An 18,265-nucleotide genomic window follows, 5' to 3' on the forward strand; every position below is an offset into this window, starting at 1 on the left:
ATTTTTTTTCTATATTTTCAGCTTGAAACAGTGTGACTATGATGAATTGGGATGAAGTTTTCTTTATATTTATCCTGATGGGGGTGGTGAGATTCTTGAAATTATACATTTATGTCTTCTAATAAAATTGGAAAATTTAATTATTTCTTCAGATATTTTTCCAACTTTTTATTTCTTCTGGTTACACTAATTATACATATTAGACCCTGAGGCTTTGTTCACTTTTTTACCTTTTCCTCACCTTCATCTGTTCTTCAGATTGTATGATTTCTATTGATTTATCTTTAGTTCACCAGCTCTTCCTTCCTCTTCGATCTACCATTAATGGTATCTAGTGACTCTTTTTCTTGTGGTTTTGCAGTACTGGGAATGAAACCCAGAGGCGCTCCACCACCGAGCTACATTCCCAGCCCTTTTTGAAATCAGGTCTCACAAAGTTGCTAAGGCTGGCCTAGAATGTGAAATCCTCCTTCCTCAGCCTGTGATTTATTCATTTTGTTAGTTTTAAATTTCTAGAATTTCCATTATTTATAGTTTTGACTTGAGATTTTCTATTTATCCATTCAGGTATGTTTTCCTTTATGTCCTTGAGCATATTATAAAATCTTTGCTTTATAAATCTCAAATCCAGGTCATGCTGGAGTAGAGTGGGGGTTGTCTCTGCTGATTTAGAGTTTTTATTTTGCTCTTGACTATGAGTTTTATTTTTCCTGTTTCTTAATTAATATACCTAGTAACTTCAGATTGTGTTCTGGATATTTTGGGTGACATATTTTACAGAGTCTGGATTTTATTTTATTCCTCTGAACTAATTTTAGTTTTAGTAAAAAACAAACTTGTTTGGACTCAGATCCCAAACTGTCTCCCAAGCATAAAGAGCAGCTGAAATCTCAGTGTAATTCATTTATCATTAACTGTGCCATCTACAGTATGTCTTCACATGTGAAGTTTCGATATCAAAAATTTGAAAGTGTATAATCGGAATATGGGGCTTCCTTGGCCGAACTGTCCTGTTCCCGAGATTTCCCACTTTTCACCTGTAGTAGTTGGTAGAATTTTCTTTTCTTTTTTTTTTCAGTGCTGGGGATTGAACCCAGGGCTTTGTGCTTGCGAGGCAAACACTCTACCAACTGAGCTATCTCCCCAACCCAGTTGGTAGAATTTTATCTTCTGATTCTTCAAACCAATGAAAGAGTAGATTTCTCTTCAAGTTTTGGCTGGCCCATGGATGGGAACTTTCCTTAGGCAAGAAACTGTAAAAACTAGGAATCTCATTGTGTCATTCCCTTCTTCTAAGTGTTGCTCTCCAGTAAATTCAGTGCTTTTTATATTTTGTTCAAAATTTACCATTGCTATTTGGGGAAGGATGATCCAATAGGAACAATTTCAGACATTTTCAGAAGCAGAAATTTGCATATATTTTATCAAATTACCTCACAAATGTTATTTCTATTTTGAAATTAGGATGACTAAATATAAACAAAATATTCTCAATTAAAAATTTAAAATGTTTTGATAATTATAAGGCTTGAACAGTTTCACAAAGTTTCATGCTGCTAAGACACAATGAAATTAGATCTCTGATTCCTATGACCCTGGCTTTACAGAATAGATGGCTTTTGTTGGGTGGACTTTCTGGCGATGGAAAAATGAGACAATTCTGAAAATACTAACTAGTGGATACTTGAAATATAAGGGAAAAATGACTTAAAAGTTTAGGAATAGATAAATGATATATGATATAAACCTAAGTGTAGGAGTTGGGCATGTAGCTCAGTGGTGGAGCACTGGATTTGAACTCTATTATGGGGAAAGGGGGAACCTAACAAAACAAGTAGGAATTTTGCATATGGGACAAGTGTGTGGTAGATCAGTCCAGCAAAAAGATTAAAAAAAAAAAAAGTCAGGTATTACAACTGGAGTAACAAGGGCAAACTAAAGAAGATCTACTTGAGATGGATAGAGTAATTCCCAGTAAGTCAAGAGAGAAATTATAACAGAGTACTGGGAAGCTGACAATCATATCTATAACAGGAATGGTGCAGCTTATATTTTCCATCAACCCCAAATTCTAGTTAAGTCCTGTTTCAAGGTAGAAGAGCAACACTAATAATATACATACCATCTTTAGTTATGACTAAATTACCACAGACCACTATTTTAGATTTACAGGATTTGTTGATCTACATGAATGGTCAGAAAGAGTTTGGTTAAATGTTACAACGTCTCTGAAAGATGCTGCTACTGCCTCCCATCCCAATTCATTCAATGGTAAAGATCAGAGATAGAGTGAACATGGAACAGGAAGGCTATATATCCATAGGGATTGGTTCCAGGACCCGCCCCCCTCCACCCCCATGATACCAAAATCTGTGGCTACTCAAGTCCCTTATATATAATAGTATAGTATTTGGATATAACCTACAATGCCCCCTCCTGTTTATTTTATATCATGCTAGATTATTTATAATACCTAAACCAATGTAAATACTATGCGCTGTATTATTTATGGATAATGAAAAGAAAAAGTCTGTACACGTTCAGTACAGATACAATTCTTTTCCTTCAAATATCTTTGAGGAAACAAGTAGGTTTCACAGTTGGTTGAACTGGTAGATGTAGAACCTGTGGCTTTGGAGGGCCTGGCTGAACTGTTAGGAATTCAGGAGGGAGATAATGCAGTGTTTGCAAATTGCATATTGGGCTGGTAAACAATCTAATCTGAGGACTAGACAATGATTTTTTTTCTATATTCTCATGCAGATATAAATTGTGCATTCCCTGGCCAGACATATGACCTTAAAAACTTTATTTTTATTCTCACCCAGTCTCTGAGATCTTTAATACAAAGAATCTCAACCAGCCATCACGGGGACTAGATATCATTTTTTTATATTATTTTTTTGTGTGTGTGTGGTACTGGGGATCGAGCTCAGGGCCTTGTGCTTGCAAGGCAAGCACTCTACCAGCTGAGCTATCTCCCCAGCCCTAGATATCTATTATTGATTTGAACCATTTTGTGCTCATGAGTTATTGTGTTCTTTAAAAGTGATATGTGTTCTATATTCTTATAAACTTATTTTTCCTGAAAGAAAAAATATTAGAATAAAAAGATATATTAGGATATATTTTGATGTTGAAAATCATAATTCTGATAAAAATAGATGTAAATATACCACAAAAATCATATAAAGGCAATCAGCAATTTAAAAACTTTTTTTTTTTTTTGTGGTATTGAGATTGAACTTAGCTTCATTATGTATGGTAGGCAAGTGCTTTGCCACTGAGCTATATCCCCAGCCCTAAAAAAGCTTAAAGGAAGAAAAAGACCCAAAATAATGATCATGCCAATAACTATTTGACCCACCCTATAGAAAGAGTTGCTGTGCCAGGTTCCATGGTGCACACCTGTAATCCCAGTGACTCAGGAGGCTAAGGAAGGAGGATCAAAAAGTTTGAAGCCAGCCTCAGCAACTTAGTGAGACTATGTCTCAAAAAATAAAAAGGGCTGGGGATGTGACTCAGTGGTTAAATGCTCCTAGGTTCAATACCCAGTACCAAAAAACAAAATAAAAAGACTTGCTCACTTACAATTAAAAAATAAATTCCATGATATTTTATTCAAGTTAAGGAGATACACTTGAAATATTACCAATGGACAAAAAAATTAATGGATAGTATTAAGTCTGTTACACCAATGCAAACATGAAAAAACAGATTGTAGTAAAAGATACAGTATACTCCAGAACAAAAATATCCATAATTAAAGAGGCCATTTCAGTGCTTGCTTTGGCAGCACATACACTAAATTGGAGCCATACAGAAAAGATTAGCATGATCCCTGTGAAAGGATGCCAAGGAAATTTGCAGTGTTCCATATTTCTAGATTTCTGAGCAAAGAAGATGCCCTGCCCTCCTGGGGTCTCTATTCTCCTGGGAGAGATAAACATACAAAATTTTTAAAAAGAGGAGGGCATTTCATAATTTCAATAAAATTTCTTCCAAAAAATTTTAAGAAAAACTAGTTACATATTAGATGAAATGTAATTAGAAACTTGAACTCTTAACAAAATCAGAGAGGAATGGTAAATAGAGCTACATAAACTATTCAAAAAAGAAATACTGCTCTTCAGGGATTTTTATTCTTTGTTAGGGATCATTCTTCCCTTTGAGAATTTCATTAAATAAATGGGACCCCGCTCCAGGTAAATTTTGCCAACATTTTCAGGTATTCAAGAACTCCTTAAAGTTAGTTTACCATTGTTTAGGATCACAAAAGTCAACATTTTTAAGTACTTCCTCAGTGGTAGGCATAGTTGTAGTAAGCACTTCATATGCATTTCCATTTAATCCTTCTATCAACCTCGTGAGGTAGACACTACTCTTATCCTCATAGCAACTCAGGAGATCAACACTATCATTATCTCCATTTGACAGATACGGAAAGTGAGGCTTAGAGATGCTATTACTTGCCTAAGGTTGCACAGCCCAAGAGCAGTAGAGCTGAGATTTACATCCTCCTCTAACTCCAGGTTTCTACCTTTTAATCCTTATGATACACTTTCTCTCACTACACTCTTTCCATACTAATTTCAAATATCAACATATCCAAAAAAGAAATGCAAACATATTCAAAAGTATATTCAATCCAGATTTTAATTTGGACCACTTTCATTGCAAAAGAAAACTTGAAGCAGTTAGAGAGATAATACAAAAAATAAGTATAGAAGCCGTGTATGGTGGTGCATGCTTGTAATCCCAGCAGCTTGGGAGGCTGAGGCAGGAGGATTGAGTTCAAAGCCAGCCTCAGCAACTTAGCAACTCAGTGAGACCTTGTCTCTAAATAAAATACAAAAAAGGGCTGGGGATGTGGCTCAGTGGTTAAGTGACCCTGAGTTCACTTACCCACCCCCAAAAAGTATAGAAATATATGTGTGTGATAGAGGCTAGAGAAGATAGTGAAATGAAGTAGATTCAGAAACGAAAGTGAGTATCCTAATGTTTACGCTTGGTAGAGGTAAGCCACATATTTGCTCTGAACAACATAATAACCAGAGGAAAAATGGATCTTATCAAATGCTGCTTTTCCTGGTACTGAATATAGAAAAAGATCTTTTCTGGGGACACATGTGGGAAAGAACCTCAACAATATACGATGATGATTTCAGAATAAACCTTTTTTACAAAAAGTTTCTTACAAATATCTTGATTTAGGTATAAATCAAGCATAGGAGGGAAAGGACAACTCTACCTGGGGTACAATGTAGTCTTAGTACAACTCTGCAGTGATTTAGACAGGCCTGAGCATAAAATATAGAATAGATAGTAAAATGAACAGACAGTACACACTCTTGTCATCTTTGTGAATTTAATGGTTGAGAGAGTATTCTCCCTGACAAGATCCTAGAGTACAGAAATTCCACATTATGTAGTAGGCCAGATTCATGTTCATGGACAATCAAGCAGAAGGTAAAACTTATAACTTTGTATGAAAATTAGAAGGTTAGGAAAGATGTCTGATGTTTTTAGATTTTCTTCCAAGGTGAGTTGATAAAGATAATATTTAATTCACACTGATAGGTAATTAGATGTTGAGACACGGATGAAATTCAAACAAATTTTGTTTTTATTAAATAAGGGATGTTGCTACGTTATAAGATTATAGAAAGCTGCCAAAGTGGTATTTGAAAAAACATTGATCTCAATACTTTTCTGTTTGTAAAAGAATGAATTAAATATTTATATAAGCATAGAGACATGGAACTAAGTAACATCCTTAAATAGCGAGAAAGTTTAAAAAATGAAAACAAACTTCAAATTGACAACTAGTATTTAAAAAAAGTGCTACTTTGAAAAAAATTAGATCACAGTGCTAATTGAAGTATAAATTAAAAAATAAGAGATTATGGAGGAGCAGGGAGAGAAGAAGAGGAGGAAACATGTCCATTTAAAAAAATAAGTTGCGGAGATCCAAGATGGTGGACTAAAGGGAGGCTGCGTTCCTTGTCGCTCCGTAACTCTGGTTTCAAGCAGAGGATATCTCTTTCTCGGTGAGGCAGTTTTTGCTGCTTATCGATCCCCTGGTGTTTACCCCATTTGTCTGCTGTGATGACCTGCAGTCTGCCAGCATATCAACGCCTTTTTTGAGTGCAGATTGCTCACTGTCAGGTGTCTATCATCCGCCATTTGCCTGCCTCTCGCCTGTCTATCGCCAGCCTTACACCTATCCATCACCTAACGCACGAGGTTCACCTCCCGATCATCTGACAACAGTCAAGCAAACTGATCGACGACCGCCAGTGGAGCACCAGCTGCCTGCTGTTGCCTGGAAGTTCACTGTTACAGTACCTGCAGGTTTGATTACATGTGGCTGCTGCCATTTTGAGACAACAGCCAGGCCCCGTAGGACCCCTGGCTGGACTGACTGAGCCCTGTCTCCTGGATACCTCAGCCCGACCGATCACTCCCTGCCTCTGGGGCCCTCACATCGACTGACTGCTCCCTGCCGCCAGGATCCCGAGACCAACTGACTGCGCCCTATCACTGGGACCCCAGACTGACTGCACCCAGCATCCAGGATCCCACAACCACACCAAACACACCGGACCTCCAGGATCTCTGCCTGACCAACTGCATCCCGTCTCCAGGACCTCCAGCTGACCACGTCCACCCCTGAGCTGCAGCTCTCCATTTGCCAACACACTTTGAAGCCAGAGCGGCCATCTTGGATAATCCTGGAAGCCGGAGGTCCGATCTTTGGGTGGGGCAAAACCCATCCTGAGACGCCTGTTGGAGGCTTGAAGCTCATTGTTAGGTACCTCTCATGCATCAGGCTACTGAACACTGGGAGGATTCATTACTATATGACTGTTATACTGTAGATTTTCTTTTTTCTCCTTTTTAAAAAATTTGTTTTTATTTCTTTACTTTTCTTGCTCTCTTTTCCTTTTGTTTACCTGTTCCCTCAGAGTCTCTTTCTCCCTTTTTTGTATGCTAATATCCAATTACTTTTGATTACACTCTCACCCTATTTTCTAGAACTTCTGTATATTCTTTTCTTATCCCATTAACACATTCTACATCCCTCTGCATCCTCTTTGTCCTACATTAGAAACTGCAGACCTTATTGCAAACCTGTTTGTTTTACTGAAGATAATATTTGAACTCATTCTGTTTATTGTGACAATTTTGTTATTGTCCTCATAGGGGCTATTTGGTCTAGGATTGCATAGTGTCTAAATTGGGCACTGCTAATATTGATCTCCCCTTAAAGAAAGGGTTTTGGAAACCTGTAGGGCCACTATAAGCCTATAGGCGGGAATCTGCAATACCCCAGATCTGCACTGCTAGAGGGGAAGATACATGAACAACACGATAAAACAAGGGAAGAAAATGATCCAAACAAATCTACATTCCATATTAATAGAATCCAATGACAGTATGTTAGAAGAAATGTCAGAAAAGGACTTCAGATTATACATGATTAAGATGATTCACAAAGCAAAGGATGAGACAAGAGAGCAAATGCAGGCAATGAATGATAATACCAATAAGCTGAAAAAGCACCTGCAGGAAGCAAAAGATCATTTCAACAAAGAGATGGAGATTTTACCAAAAACAAAAACAAAAACAAAAAACCCAAATGGAAATCCTTGAAATGAAGGAAACAATAAACCAAATAAAAAACTCAGTGGAAAGCATCATCAAAAGACTAGACCACTTGGAAGACAGAACCTCAGACAATGAAGATGAAATATTTAATCTTGAAAATAAAGATGCCCAAACAGAGAAGATGGGAAGAAATCATGAACAGAATCTCCAAGAACTATGGGACATCATGAAAAGACCACATTTAAGAATTATTGGGATTGAGGAAGGCACAGAGATACAAACCAAAGGAATGAACAACCTATTCAATGAAATAGTATCAGAAAATTTCCCAAACCTGAAGAATGAAATGGAAAATCAACTACAAGAGGCTTACAGAACACCAAATGCACAAAATCACAATAGATCCACACCAAGGCACATTATAATGAAAATGCCTAACATTCAAAATAAAGATAGGATTTTGAAGGCTGTGAGAGAAAAGCATCAGAATACATATAGGGGAGACCAATACGGATAGCAGCAGACTTCTCAACCCAGACTCTAAAAGCTAGAAGGGCCTGGACCAACATATTTCAAGCTCTGAAAGAACATGGTTGCCAACCAAGAATCCTATACCCAGCAAAACTAACCTTCAGATTTGAAGATGAAATAAAATCCTTTCACGATAAACAAAAGTTAAAAGAATTTACGAATAGAAAGCCTGCACTACAGAATGCTCTCAACAAAATATTCCATGAGGAGGAACTGAAAAACAATTTAGGTCAGCAAAGGGAGGAACTACCTTAGAGAAAAACCACTCAAAGGAGAAACCAAGCCAACTTAAAAACCAAAAATAAGCCAAATGACTGGGAATACAAATCATATCTCAATAATAACCCTGAACGTTAATGGCCTAAACTCCTCAATCAAAAGACATAGACTGGCAGAATGGATTAAAAAGAAAGACCCAACAATATGTTGCCTTCAAGAGACTCATCTCATAGAAAAAGACATCCAAAGACTAAAGGTTAAAGGATGGGAAAAAACCTACCACACACATGGACTCAGTAAAAAGTGGGGGTTTCCATCCTTATATCAGATAAGGTGGACTTCAAGCCAAAGTTAGTCAGAAGGGATAAAGGAGGACATTTCATACTGCTTAAGGGAACCATAAATCAGGAAGACATAACGATAGTAAATATTTATGCCCCAAACAATGGTGCATCCGTGTACATCAAACAAATCCTTCTCAATTTCAGGAATCACATAGACCACAACACAGTAATTCTGGGTGATTTTAACGCACTGCTGTCACCACTAGATAGATCTTCCAAACAAAATCCAACCAAAGAAACCATAGAACTCAATAACACAATCAATAACCTAGACTTTATAGACATATATAGAATATTCGATCCATCAACGAGCAAATTCACTTTCTTCTCAGCAGCACATGGAACCTTCTCGAAAATAGACCATATGTTATGCCACAAAGCAGCCCTTAGGAAATGCAAAAAAAAAAAAAAAAAAAGAGATACTGCCTTGTGTTCTATCAGATCATAATGGACTGAGAGTAGAAATCAATGACAAAATAAAAAAGAGAAATTACTCCAACACCTGGAGACTAAATAATATGCTATTGAATGAAACATGGATAACAAAAAACATCAGGGAGGAGATAAAAAAATTTCTGGAGGTCAATGAGAACGATGATACAACATATCAAAATCTCTGGGACACTGTGAAAGCAGTACTAAGAGGAAAATTCATTGCATGGAGCGTATTCCAGAAAAGAATGAAAAGTCAACAACTAAATGACCTAACATTACAGCTCAAAGCCCTAGGAAAAGAACAGAATAATAGCAAAAGTAGTAGAAGACAGAAAATAATTAAAATCAGAGCTGAAATCAATGAAATTGAAACAAAAGAAACAATTCAAAAAATTGATAAAACAAAAAGTTGGTTCTTTGAGAAAGTAAACAAAATAGACAAACCCTTAGCCACACTAACAAAGAGAAGGATAGAGAAGACTTCAATTACTAAAATACATGATGCAAAAGGAAATATCACGACAGACACCACTGAGATACAGAACATAATGAGAAGCTACTTTGAAAATGTGTATTCCAACAAAATAGAAACTACTGAAGACACTGACAAATTTCTAGAGACATATACTCCTCCCAAACTGAACCAGGAGGACATACACAATTTAAACAGATCAATATCAAGCAATGAAATAGAAGAAGCCATTAAAAATCTACCATCCAAGAAAAGCCCAGGACCAGACGGATTCTCAGCCGAGTTCTACAAGACCTTCAAAGAACTCATTCCAATACTTCTCAAAGTATTCCAGGAAATAGAAAAGAAGGGTACCCTACCGAACTCATTCTGTGAAGCTAATATCACCCTCATACTCAAACCAGGAAAAGACACATCAAAGAAAGAAAATTTTAGATCAATATCCTTGATGAATATAGATGCAAAGATCCTTAACAAAATATTGGCAAACCGTATCCAAAAACATATTAAGAAAATTGTGCACCATGATCAAGTGGGGTTCATCCCTGGAATGCAAGGATGGTTCAACATTTGTAAATCAATAAATGTAATCCATCATGTCAATAGACTTAAGGATAAGAATCATATGGTTATTTCAATTGACGCAGAAAAAGCGTTCGACAAAATACAACACCCCTTCATGTTCAAAACACTAGAAAAAATAGGGATAGTAGGAACATACTTGAACATTGTAAAGGCTATTTATGCTAAGCCTATGGCCAACATCATTCTTAATGGAGAAAAACTGAAACCATTCCCTTTAAAAACAGGAACAAGACAGGGTTGACCTCTTTCACCACTTCTGTTCAACATTGTCCTTGAAACTCCAGCCAGAGCAATTAGGCAGACCAAAGAAATTAAAGGGATACGAATACGAAAAGAGGAACTTAAGCTGTCACTATTTGTGGATGACATGATTCTATACTTAGAGGATCCAAAAACCTCCTCCAGAAAACTTCCAGACCTCATCAATGAATTCAGCAAAATAGCAGGCTATAAAATCAATACTCATAAATCTAAAGCATTTTTATACACAAGTGAAGAAACAGCTGAAAGGGAAATGAGGAAAACAACCCCATTTGCAATAGCCTCAAAAAAAAATAAAATACTTGGGAATCAATCTAACCAAAGAGGTAAAAGATCTCTACAATGAAAACTTCAAAACACTGAAGAAAGAAATTGAGGAAGACCTTACAAGATGGAAAGATCTCCTATGTTCTTGGATAGGCAGAATTAATATTGTCAAAATGGCCATACTACCAAAAGTGCTATACAGATTCAATGCAATTCCAATTAAAATCCCAATGACGTAGCTTACAGATATAGAGCAAGCAATTGTAAAATTCATCTGGAAGAATAAGAAACCCAGAATCAGCTTTGCAGATAGCTAAAGCAATCCTTAGCAGGAAGAATGAAACAGGGGGTATCGCAATACCAGAATTTCAACTATACTACAAAGCAATAGTAACAAAAACAGCATGGTATTGGCACCAAAATAGACAGGTAGATCAATGGTACAGAATAAAGGACATGGACACAAACCCAAATAAACACAATTTTCTCATACTAGACAAAGGTGCCAAAAATATGCAATGGAGAAAAGATAGCCTTTTCAAGAAACGGTGCTGGGAAAACTGGAAATCCATATGCAACAGAATGAAACTAAACCCATATCTCTCACCATGCACGAAACTCAACTCACAATGGATCAAGGACCTTGGAATCAGGGCAGAGACCCTGCATTTTATAGATGAAAAAGTAGGTACAAATCTTCATCATGTCAGCTTAGGAGCAAACTTCCTTAACATGACTCCCAAAGCACAAGAAATAAAAGCAAGAATCAATAACTGGGATAGATTCAAACTAAAATGCTTTTTCTCAGCAAAGGAAACTATCAGCAATGTGAAGAGAGAGCCTACAGAGTGGGAGAAAATCTTTGCCACACATACTTCAGATAGAGCACTAATCTCCAGAATGTATAAAGAACTCAAAAAACTTTACACCAAGACTACAAATAACCCAATCAACAAATGGGCTAAGGATATGAACAGACACTTCACAGAAGATCTACAAGCAATTAATAAACATATGAAAAAATGTTCACCATCTTTAGTAATAAGAGAAATGCAAATCAAAACTACACTAAGATTCCATCTCACCCCAATTAGAATGGCGATTATCAAGAATACAAGCAACAGTAAGTGCTGGAGAGGATATGGGGAAAAAGGTACACTCATACATTGCTGGTGGGGCTGCAAATTAGTGCAGCCACTCTGGAAAGCAGTGTGGAGATTCCTTAGAAAACTTGGATTGGACCTACCATTTGACCAGCTATCCCACTCCTTGGCCTATACCCAAAGGACTTAAAATCAGCATACTACAGAGACACAGCCACATCAATGTTCATAGCGGCTCAATTCACAATAGCCAGATTGTGGAACCAACCTAGATGCCCTTCAATTGATGAATGGATAAAGAAACTGTGGTGTATATATATACAATGGAATATTACTCAGCTATAAAGAATAATAAAATTATGGCATTTGCAGGCAAATGGATGAAACTGGAGAATATCATGTTAAGTGAGATAAGCCAATCTCAAAAATCTAAGACAAATGATCTCACTGATAAGCGGATGATGACACATAATGGGGGGTGGGAGGGGGGAAGAATGGAGGAAGGAGGAACTGTATAGAGGGAAAAGAGGGGTGGGAGGGGTGGGGGGAAGGAAAAAATAACGGAATGAATCAAACATCTTGACCCTATGTAAACGTATGACTATGCAAATGGTATGCTGTTACTCCATGTACAAACAGAAAAACATGTATCCCATTTGTTTACAATAAAAATAAATTTAAAAAAATAAATTATTAAATAAGAAATGAGAAAAGATAAAAGATACTTATGTGCTTTGTAAACTGAGTCTGAGGTAGGTTATTTTTTCATATTGCCAAGTCTTAATAATTAGAAAGAATTTTAAAATATAATAACATTAAGATGGTTAAACTGTCTATAAAACTGAAAACTATATATTTGGTGGAAATAAACCCAGTCAATGAATAAACCAGTAACAGGGAAAAAAAATGAAACAATGTTTACCAAAGAACAACCTTCTGCAAAAGCTGATGGAAGGATTTATTCAAGTTTTCTAAGATTAGGTCTATTCTATAAAGTATGTTAAAATATGCTGATGAATATAATGGCAAACAATGTCCATATTTTTAGTGCCAGGTAGTATACTATGACTTGCCACATAGTACCTTTTTATCCTTATAACACGATGATGGGCATAGTTAACTATAGTTTAAACACAGACAGAGATTAAAACCTTCGAGTTAATAAATGTCAGGGCTCCGATTAAAACCTGGGTGACAACCCTAGAGATTGAATTGTATTACTACTTTGTATTGCTTAGTGTATTACCCTTCTCAGTTTATGAGAGAAATATGCTTGTATTTTCACAAGAACACCGAAAATCGAAAAAAAAAATTGTTTAATTTTACTCAAGTCTAGAGTCAACAAATTTCAAATAATAGCTGAAATAAAACATGAAACAAAATAACATTTTATCCTTAAAATTCAAACCTCAGGAAATGCAGTCAAATAAGTTACTATATTCGTAGAATAGAAAAATTATATTTCATAAGATTAAACATCTATTCTTAAGTAAACACACATGACTTATAAGCCTTTTTTTTTTTTTTTTTTTTTTTTAAGAACTAGGGATTGAACCCAAAAAACCCAAAGGTGCTTTATCACTGAGTGATATCCCCAGCCTCCCTGCTGCCCCTGGCTTTTTAAAATTTTTGATTCTGAGACAAGGTCTTTCTAAGTTTCTTAGGGCCTAAGTTAGGGAGGCTGGCCCTGAACCTGGGATCCTCTCGACTAGCCTCTTGTCACTGGGATTACTGAGTGTGTGCTACTGTGCTGGGCTTCTGAAGGCTATCATTCTTAACAAAGAATGATAACATTTTAATATATGAACATAAAACATATGCTAAATACATATAAAACAAATACTCAGATTCTATTCTGTAAGTCATTGAGAAATATTTTACACATACAGAAACAATGGTTAGTAATTCTCTATGTGGAAATTTATATGCATATGAATAAATCTAAATTAAAACTTTTAAGGTATATCAATGGAAATAATCAAAATTAGTAAAATTTGAATGCAAATACTGATGGAGTGAAGGATAAATGATACACTATACACTGATGATAGCATTATAAAATGATTTATTCATTTGGAGTATAGTATGGCAAAATCTAGTAAGGTTTACATGGAATAATGTCATTGATAAGTATATTGACAGAACTGGAGGCATAGCTCATGCTTAGTATGCACAAGGGTCTGGATTTGATCCCCAACACAGGAAGAAAGTAAAAAGGAAAGCATACAAATATATATGTAAGCTATAATCATTTAAACATATCTAAAGATTATAAGTAAACATGGGATGATTTAAATGGAGCCAATATGTGGTTATAAAGAATAATGATCACTAGGAGGACTGTGGTCAGACATGAGTTTCAAGCTGGTTAAACTATGTGATCTTGGGCATGTTTTTTGATTCGGTTTTCTTTGGCACAACTCAGTTGTGAAAGTTCTACTTGGAACACTGGGGCTCAGAAATGACAACCCGAAGTGTGGCACTTTGACATACTGAACTGGAGAAATAGTCTCAGAACTAAGGTCTCTTTGACTTTCTCCTACCCTATCTCATCTTTGATCCCTTTTCTCTCCAAAGTCAGGGAAAGGTTTTCTACGAAGTTCCTTTATCTGACAAAGGGTTCCTTCTCAGGTGTGAAATTGTCAGGAAATTTCACTGGCCAGAAAGGATTGACCACTAGAGAAGGTACTGAAAATCAAACACCACTTAAAAGTTTCAAGGAACTCTGTCTCAGGTCACTGTCTGTTCTTTGGGTCTGTGCATTTCCCCTAAATATCATTTAATCTTTCAATCTTCCCCTATAAAATTCCATACTATACCACACTTCCTTCACCCCTATAAAAATGATATTTAAATCTCAGCCATCTCTCTTCTTTGAGTTTTGTATTTTATATGGCTTCTGTACACATGAATATATTTATATTCTTTTTCTCCTGTTGATCTGTCTGTTGCTGGTTTATTTCAGCAGATTTACAGAGAGAGAGGGAGAAACTCCTTTCGCCCCTCCAGTTTTGGCAGAGTTGGTAGGACTCTGAAACCACTCTGCTCCTCCAGAAGCTGCCGTAGGGAGATCCTAGGACCTGATGAAATGGCAACAAAGAGAAGAAATTTTGTCTCCTGGATCTCTCTGCCTTTGGAATCCTGTTGAGCTAATGGTTTAGAGTCCTTCTTTTTTCCTTTTAATTTATCTAAGCAGACTTGTTTGCCAAACATTCGGAGGGAAGGTCTGAACTTCCCTACAGTTATTAGGGTAAAGTTGCTCTGGCAAAGATTGTATGCAAGCACAGAATGCATTTACTCAACAAGTATGTTTTGAACACTTACTTTATGCCAGGCATTATTTTAGACAAAAGAGACAGAAAAACGAACAAAACATGCAAGAGAACTACTTTTGGAGTTTACACTTTAGGATGGAGAAGCAAAAAATAAGCATGCAAATGAATGAACAATAATTTTGCTATTGATAATTGCCATAAAGAGGACAGATATTGTAATCAGAATGAGAACCTCATATGAGTGATTAAGAATGGCAGCTTTGACAAAGTGACATCTGAGCTGAGACCTAGATACAAAGAAGTCATCATATACATATCTATAGGGGTATAATTTAGGCAGACAGAACAAAATACACAAAGGTTACATAGCTGGATAAACTTAGTAGGTGTTTTGTGGTAAGGAACTAAGGCACCAAACAAACAAATAAATGCCCGTGTGGCAGGAACAGGAAGAGAACAGTGGTAGTAACAGGAAGATTAAAAGACAAGTCAGATTAAAAGTCAAGTTCACAGTGCCTCTGCCTCTTAAGATCCATCCCCTCTCCTTTTTTGGGGGATGGAGAATAGTACAGTATTTTTCTACTCTACTCTCAGATGCCACTAACCACTCAATATAATACTTCACCTCTGGTCACCAAAACGTGTTGGGATTTCCCCCCACCAAACTATTCTCCTACACACACCAACTGATTGTGCTATTCAATTCTGGCATGATATACTTAGAGACAGCATCAGATTACACAGGTTGAGTGCTCAGTCCCTCAAGACTTCACCCCCACTCTTCAAATGCCAATCACAAGAACAGGTTGTCAACAATAGCTCTGAATAACAGGTTGCAAACTGGGGTTCCAAATACTACTTCCTTGAGTTAATTTCCTAGAGTGGCTCACAAAACTTAGGGAAACATGTTTACTAGTTTATTATAAAGGATATTACAAAAGATAAAGATAAAAAGTCAGATGGAAGATATACATAGGGGAAGATCGAGGGGGTGGGGCTCCAGGCACTACATACCCTCTCTGCTAACCTCCAAGCATCTTCATATATTCAAGGAAGCTCCTTGAAACCCATCCTTTTGCATTTTTATCAAGGCTACATTATGTAAACATGATTGATCATCACATCATTGGCCACTAGTAATCAAACTCAACCTTTAGCTCCTATCCCCTCTCCAGAAATCGGTGCTGGGGTGGAGCTAAAAATCCCGAGCCTGCTAATCCTGCTTTAGTCTTTTGGGTGACTAGCCCCCTATTAAGAAGTTATCTAGGGCCCCCAGTCACATGTTACCTTACTTGCATATAAAAAACACTTGTCACTCTTAAGAATTTCAAGGGTTCTAGTTCCTGTGTGCCAAGAATCAGGGACAGAGACTCAATATATATATTTTATTATATCATGATATCACAGACCACCTAACAGAATCATTTTGAAATACACCAAAAAGCAACCAGAAAATGAAATAATGTGAAAAGCAACTGTCTGGTACGTAATAGATAGTGATTTATGCTCCTTCATTAACTTTGTTTTCTATTGAGTTTCTCAAATGGATAAAAATAGTTTTCTAAATGAAAAAGTTGATGGTTTAGTTTTAGGAAAAAAAGGAATGAAGAAATATCAAAATATTCCAAATGTAAGTCTGAATTAAGGGGACAATGACAAAATTAGAGAGAGAGAGAGAGGATCAGATTGCAGGGAGGAAGAAAATGAAGTATTTAAGCTGGTGGAAATAACCCAAAGACAGTTGAGGTAAAGAATTGAATATAAATAAAAATGTGTAAGTCATCATTCAAAAAATCTCAGTAATCTTCAACTGTGAGGCATGAAGAGAGATATGAATAGTAAATAGTTTTCCTTCTAGGAGCTTAGACTTTAGTCAGAAAATCAGACATGTACCCACAAATGGCATCTAGTATAAATTGAGAAGCACACCAAAGGAAACAAGCACAGTTTTAAGACAATCCAGAGAGTTATTTCTAAATTTTATTTTGGAGCTTGGGAGAAGGGACCAAATTAAGATTATAAATGGGGAACCACTGGGGTTAGGTCCTTATTTGGGTAAGATATGAACAGAATGCACAGGGAGGGGAAAATGCATTTTTGGATAGTGAACAGCCTGAGGATGCAGAGAAAGGAAGGTGTTCTATGTGTCATTCAGAAACCAGGTAGGTAAGATTTGGTTGAGGCAAATTAGAGAGGATCTTATTCACACAAAGAATGTAAAGAAGGAAGAAAGAATAAAAAGAGGAAAATAAAAGACCAAAGTCTGAGCTTTAAGGAAATGTTCTTAGGGATAGCAAGAAAAAAGATCAGTTGGAAAGTGGAAAAGGTGGATGCTCAACAATTAACAGAATAAAAGAAATGTTTATTACTGTGTATTGTTATAGAAGTACAAAGTAAAAATGAGTCTAGTGATTATAAGAATAATGTGAAAGCAAGATGATATGCTGTTTGAACACAGAAGTTTATAACCTAGTTAGAAAAATCAAGAACTACATAACAGGATAATATACAAATAATCTAATATCTCATCTGCCTTATTAGGTACTTTATCTGAACATGTCTCTCAGCAGTGTTCCTAGATAATTCTGAATCCATATAGCTTTTAAATTTAAGATTTAAAAAATAATATAATAAAAAGTGAATACCTTTCATATGATAGTAAGGGGAAGATGTTTGAAATAACTCCGGAGGATTTATCAGATGATCTTTTCTTTTCAGTTTGTTAACTATATTCAGAGCATTATCCATTTCAAACAAGTAAAACCAAACTTAGAAAGTTACTAAGTTATCTAGAGAAGGGGCACTTTAGATTCAATCACATCTGTTTATGCTTTGTCACTAGACAGGCAAGAGGGTGAATTCTATGATAATATAAATACTAAGTAAAGATGCTATTGTTGCCTACAAGATTATTGACCATAACAGTGACAGTATTATTCTTAATAGTCAAACTGAAGTCAGAATTAACTAAAATATTTAAATTTTAAGAACTCTGTAGAATAGAAATTGAATAAAATAATTAAGGTATGATAAATTAGTTTGAAAGTTTGCCTCTTTCTTACTATACACACACACATATAACAATATGTGTGTTATGTGTATCCCCCAGTGTTCCACTGAAATATGTTGAAAGTGTAAAATTAAAATCTCTGTCTAAATTTA

The 18,265-nt window shown here is 36.1% G+C and overlaps 1 protein-coding gene across 1 annotated transcript in view; it reads right to left on the bottom strand.

Annotated features, from left to right (window-relative positions):
• GPR137C (G protein-coupled receptor 137C) overlaps positions 1 to 18,265 on the bottom strand; it is a 59,172-nt gene that overhangs the window by 19,333 nt on the left and 21,574 nt on the right. The gene's annotated exons all lie outside the window — the stretch shown is intronic.

The sequence above is a fragment of the Sciurus vulgaris genome (genome assembly GCF_902686455.1).
Source record: "Sciurus vulgaris genome assembly, chromosome: 2".
Lineage (NCBI taxonomy): Eukaryota > Metazoa > Chordata > Mammalia > Rodentia > Sciuridae > Sciurus > Sciurus vulgaris.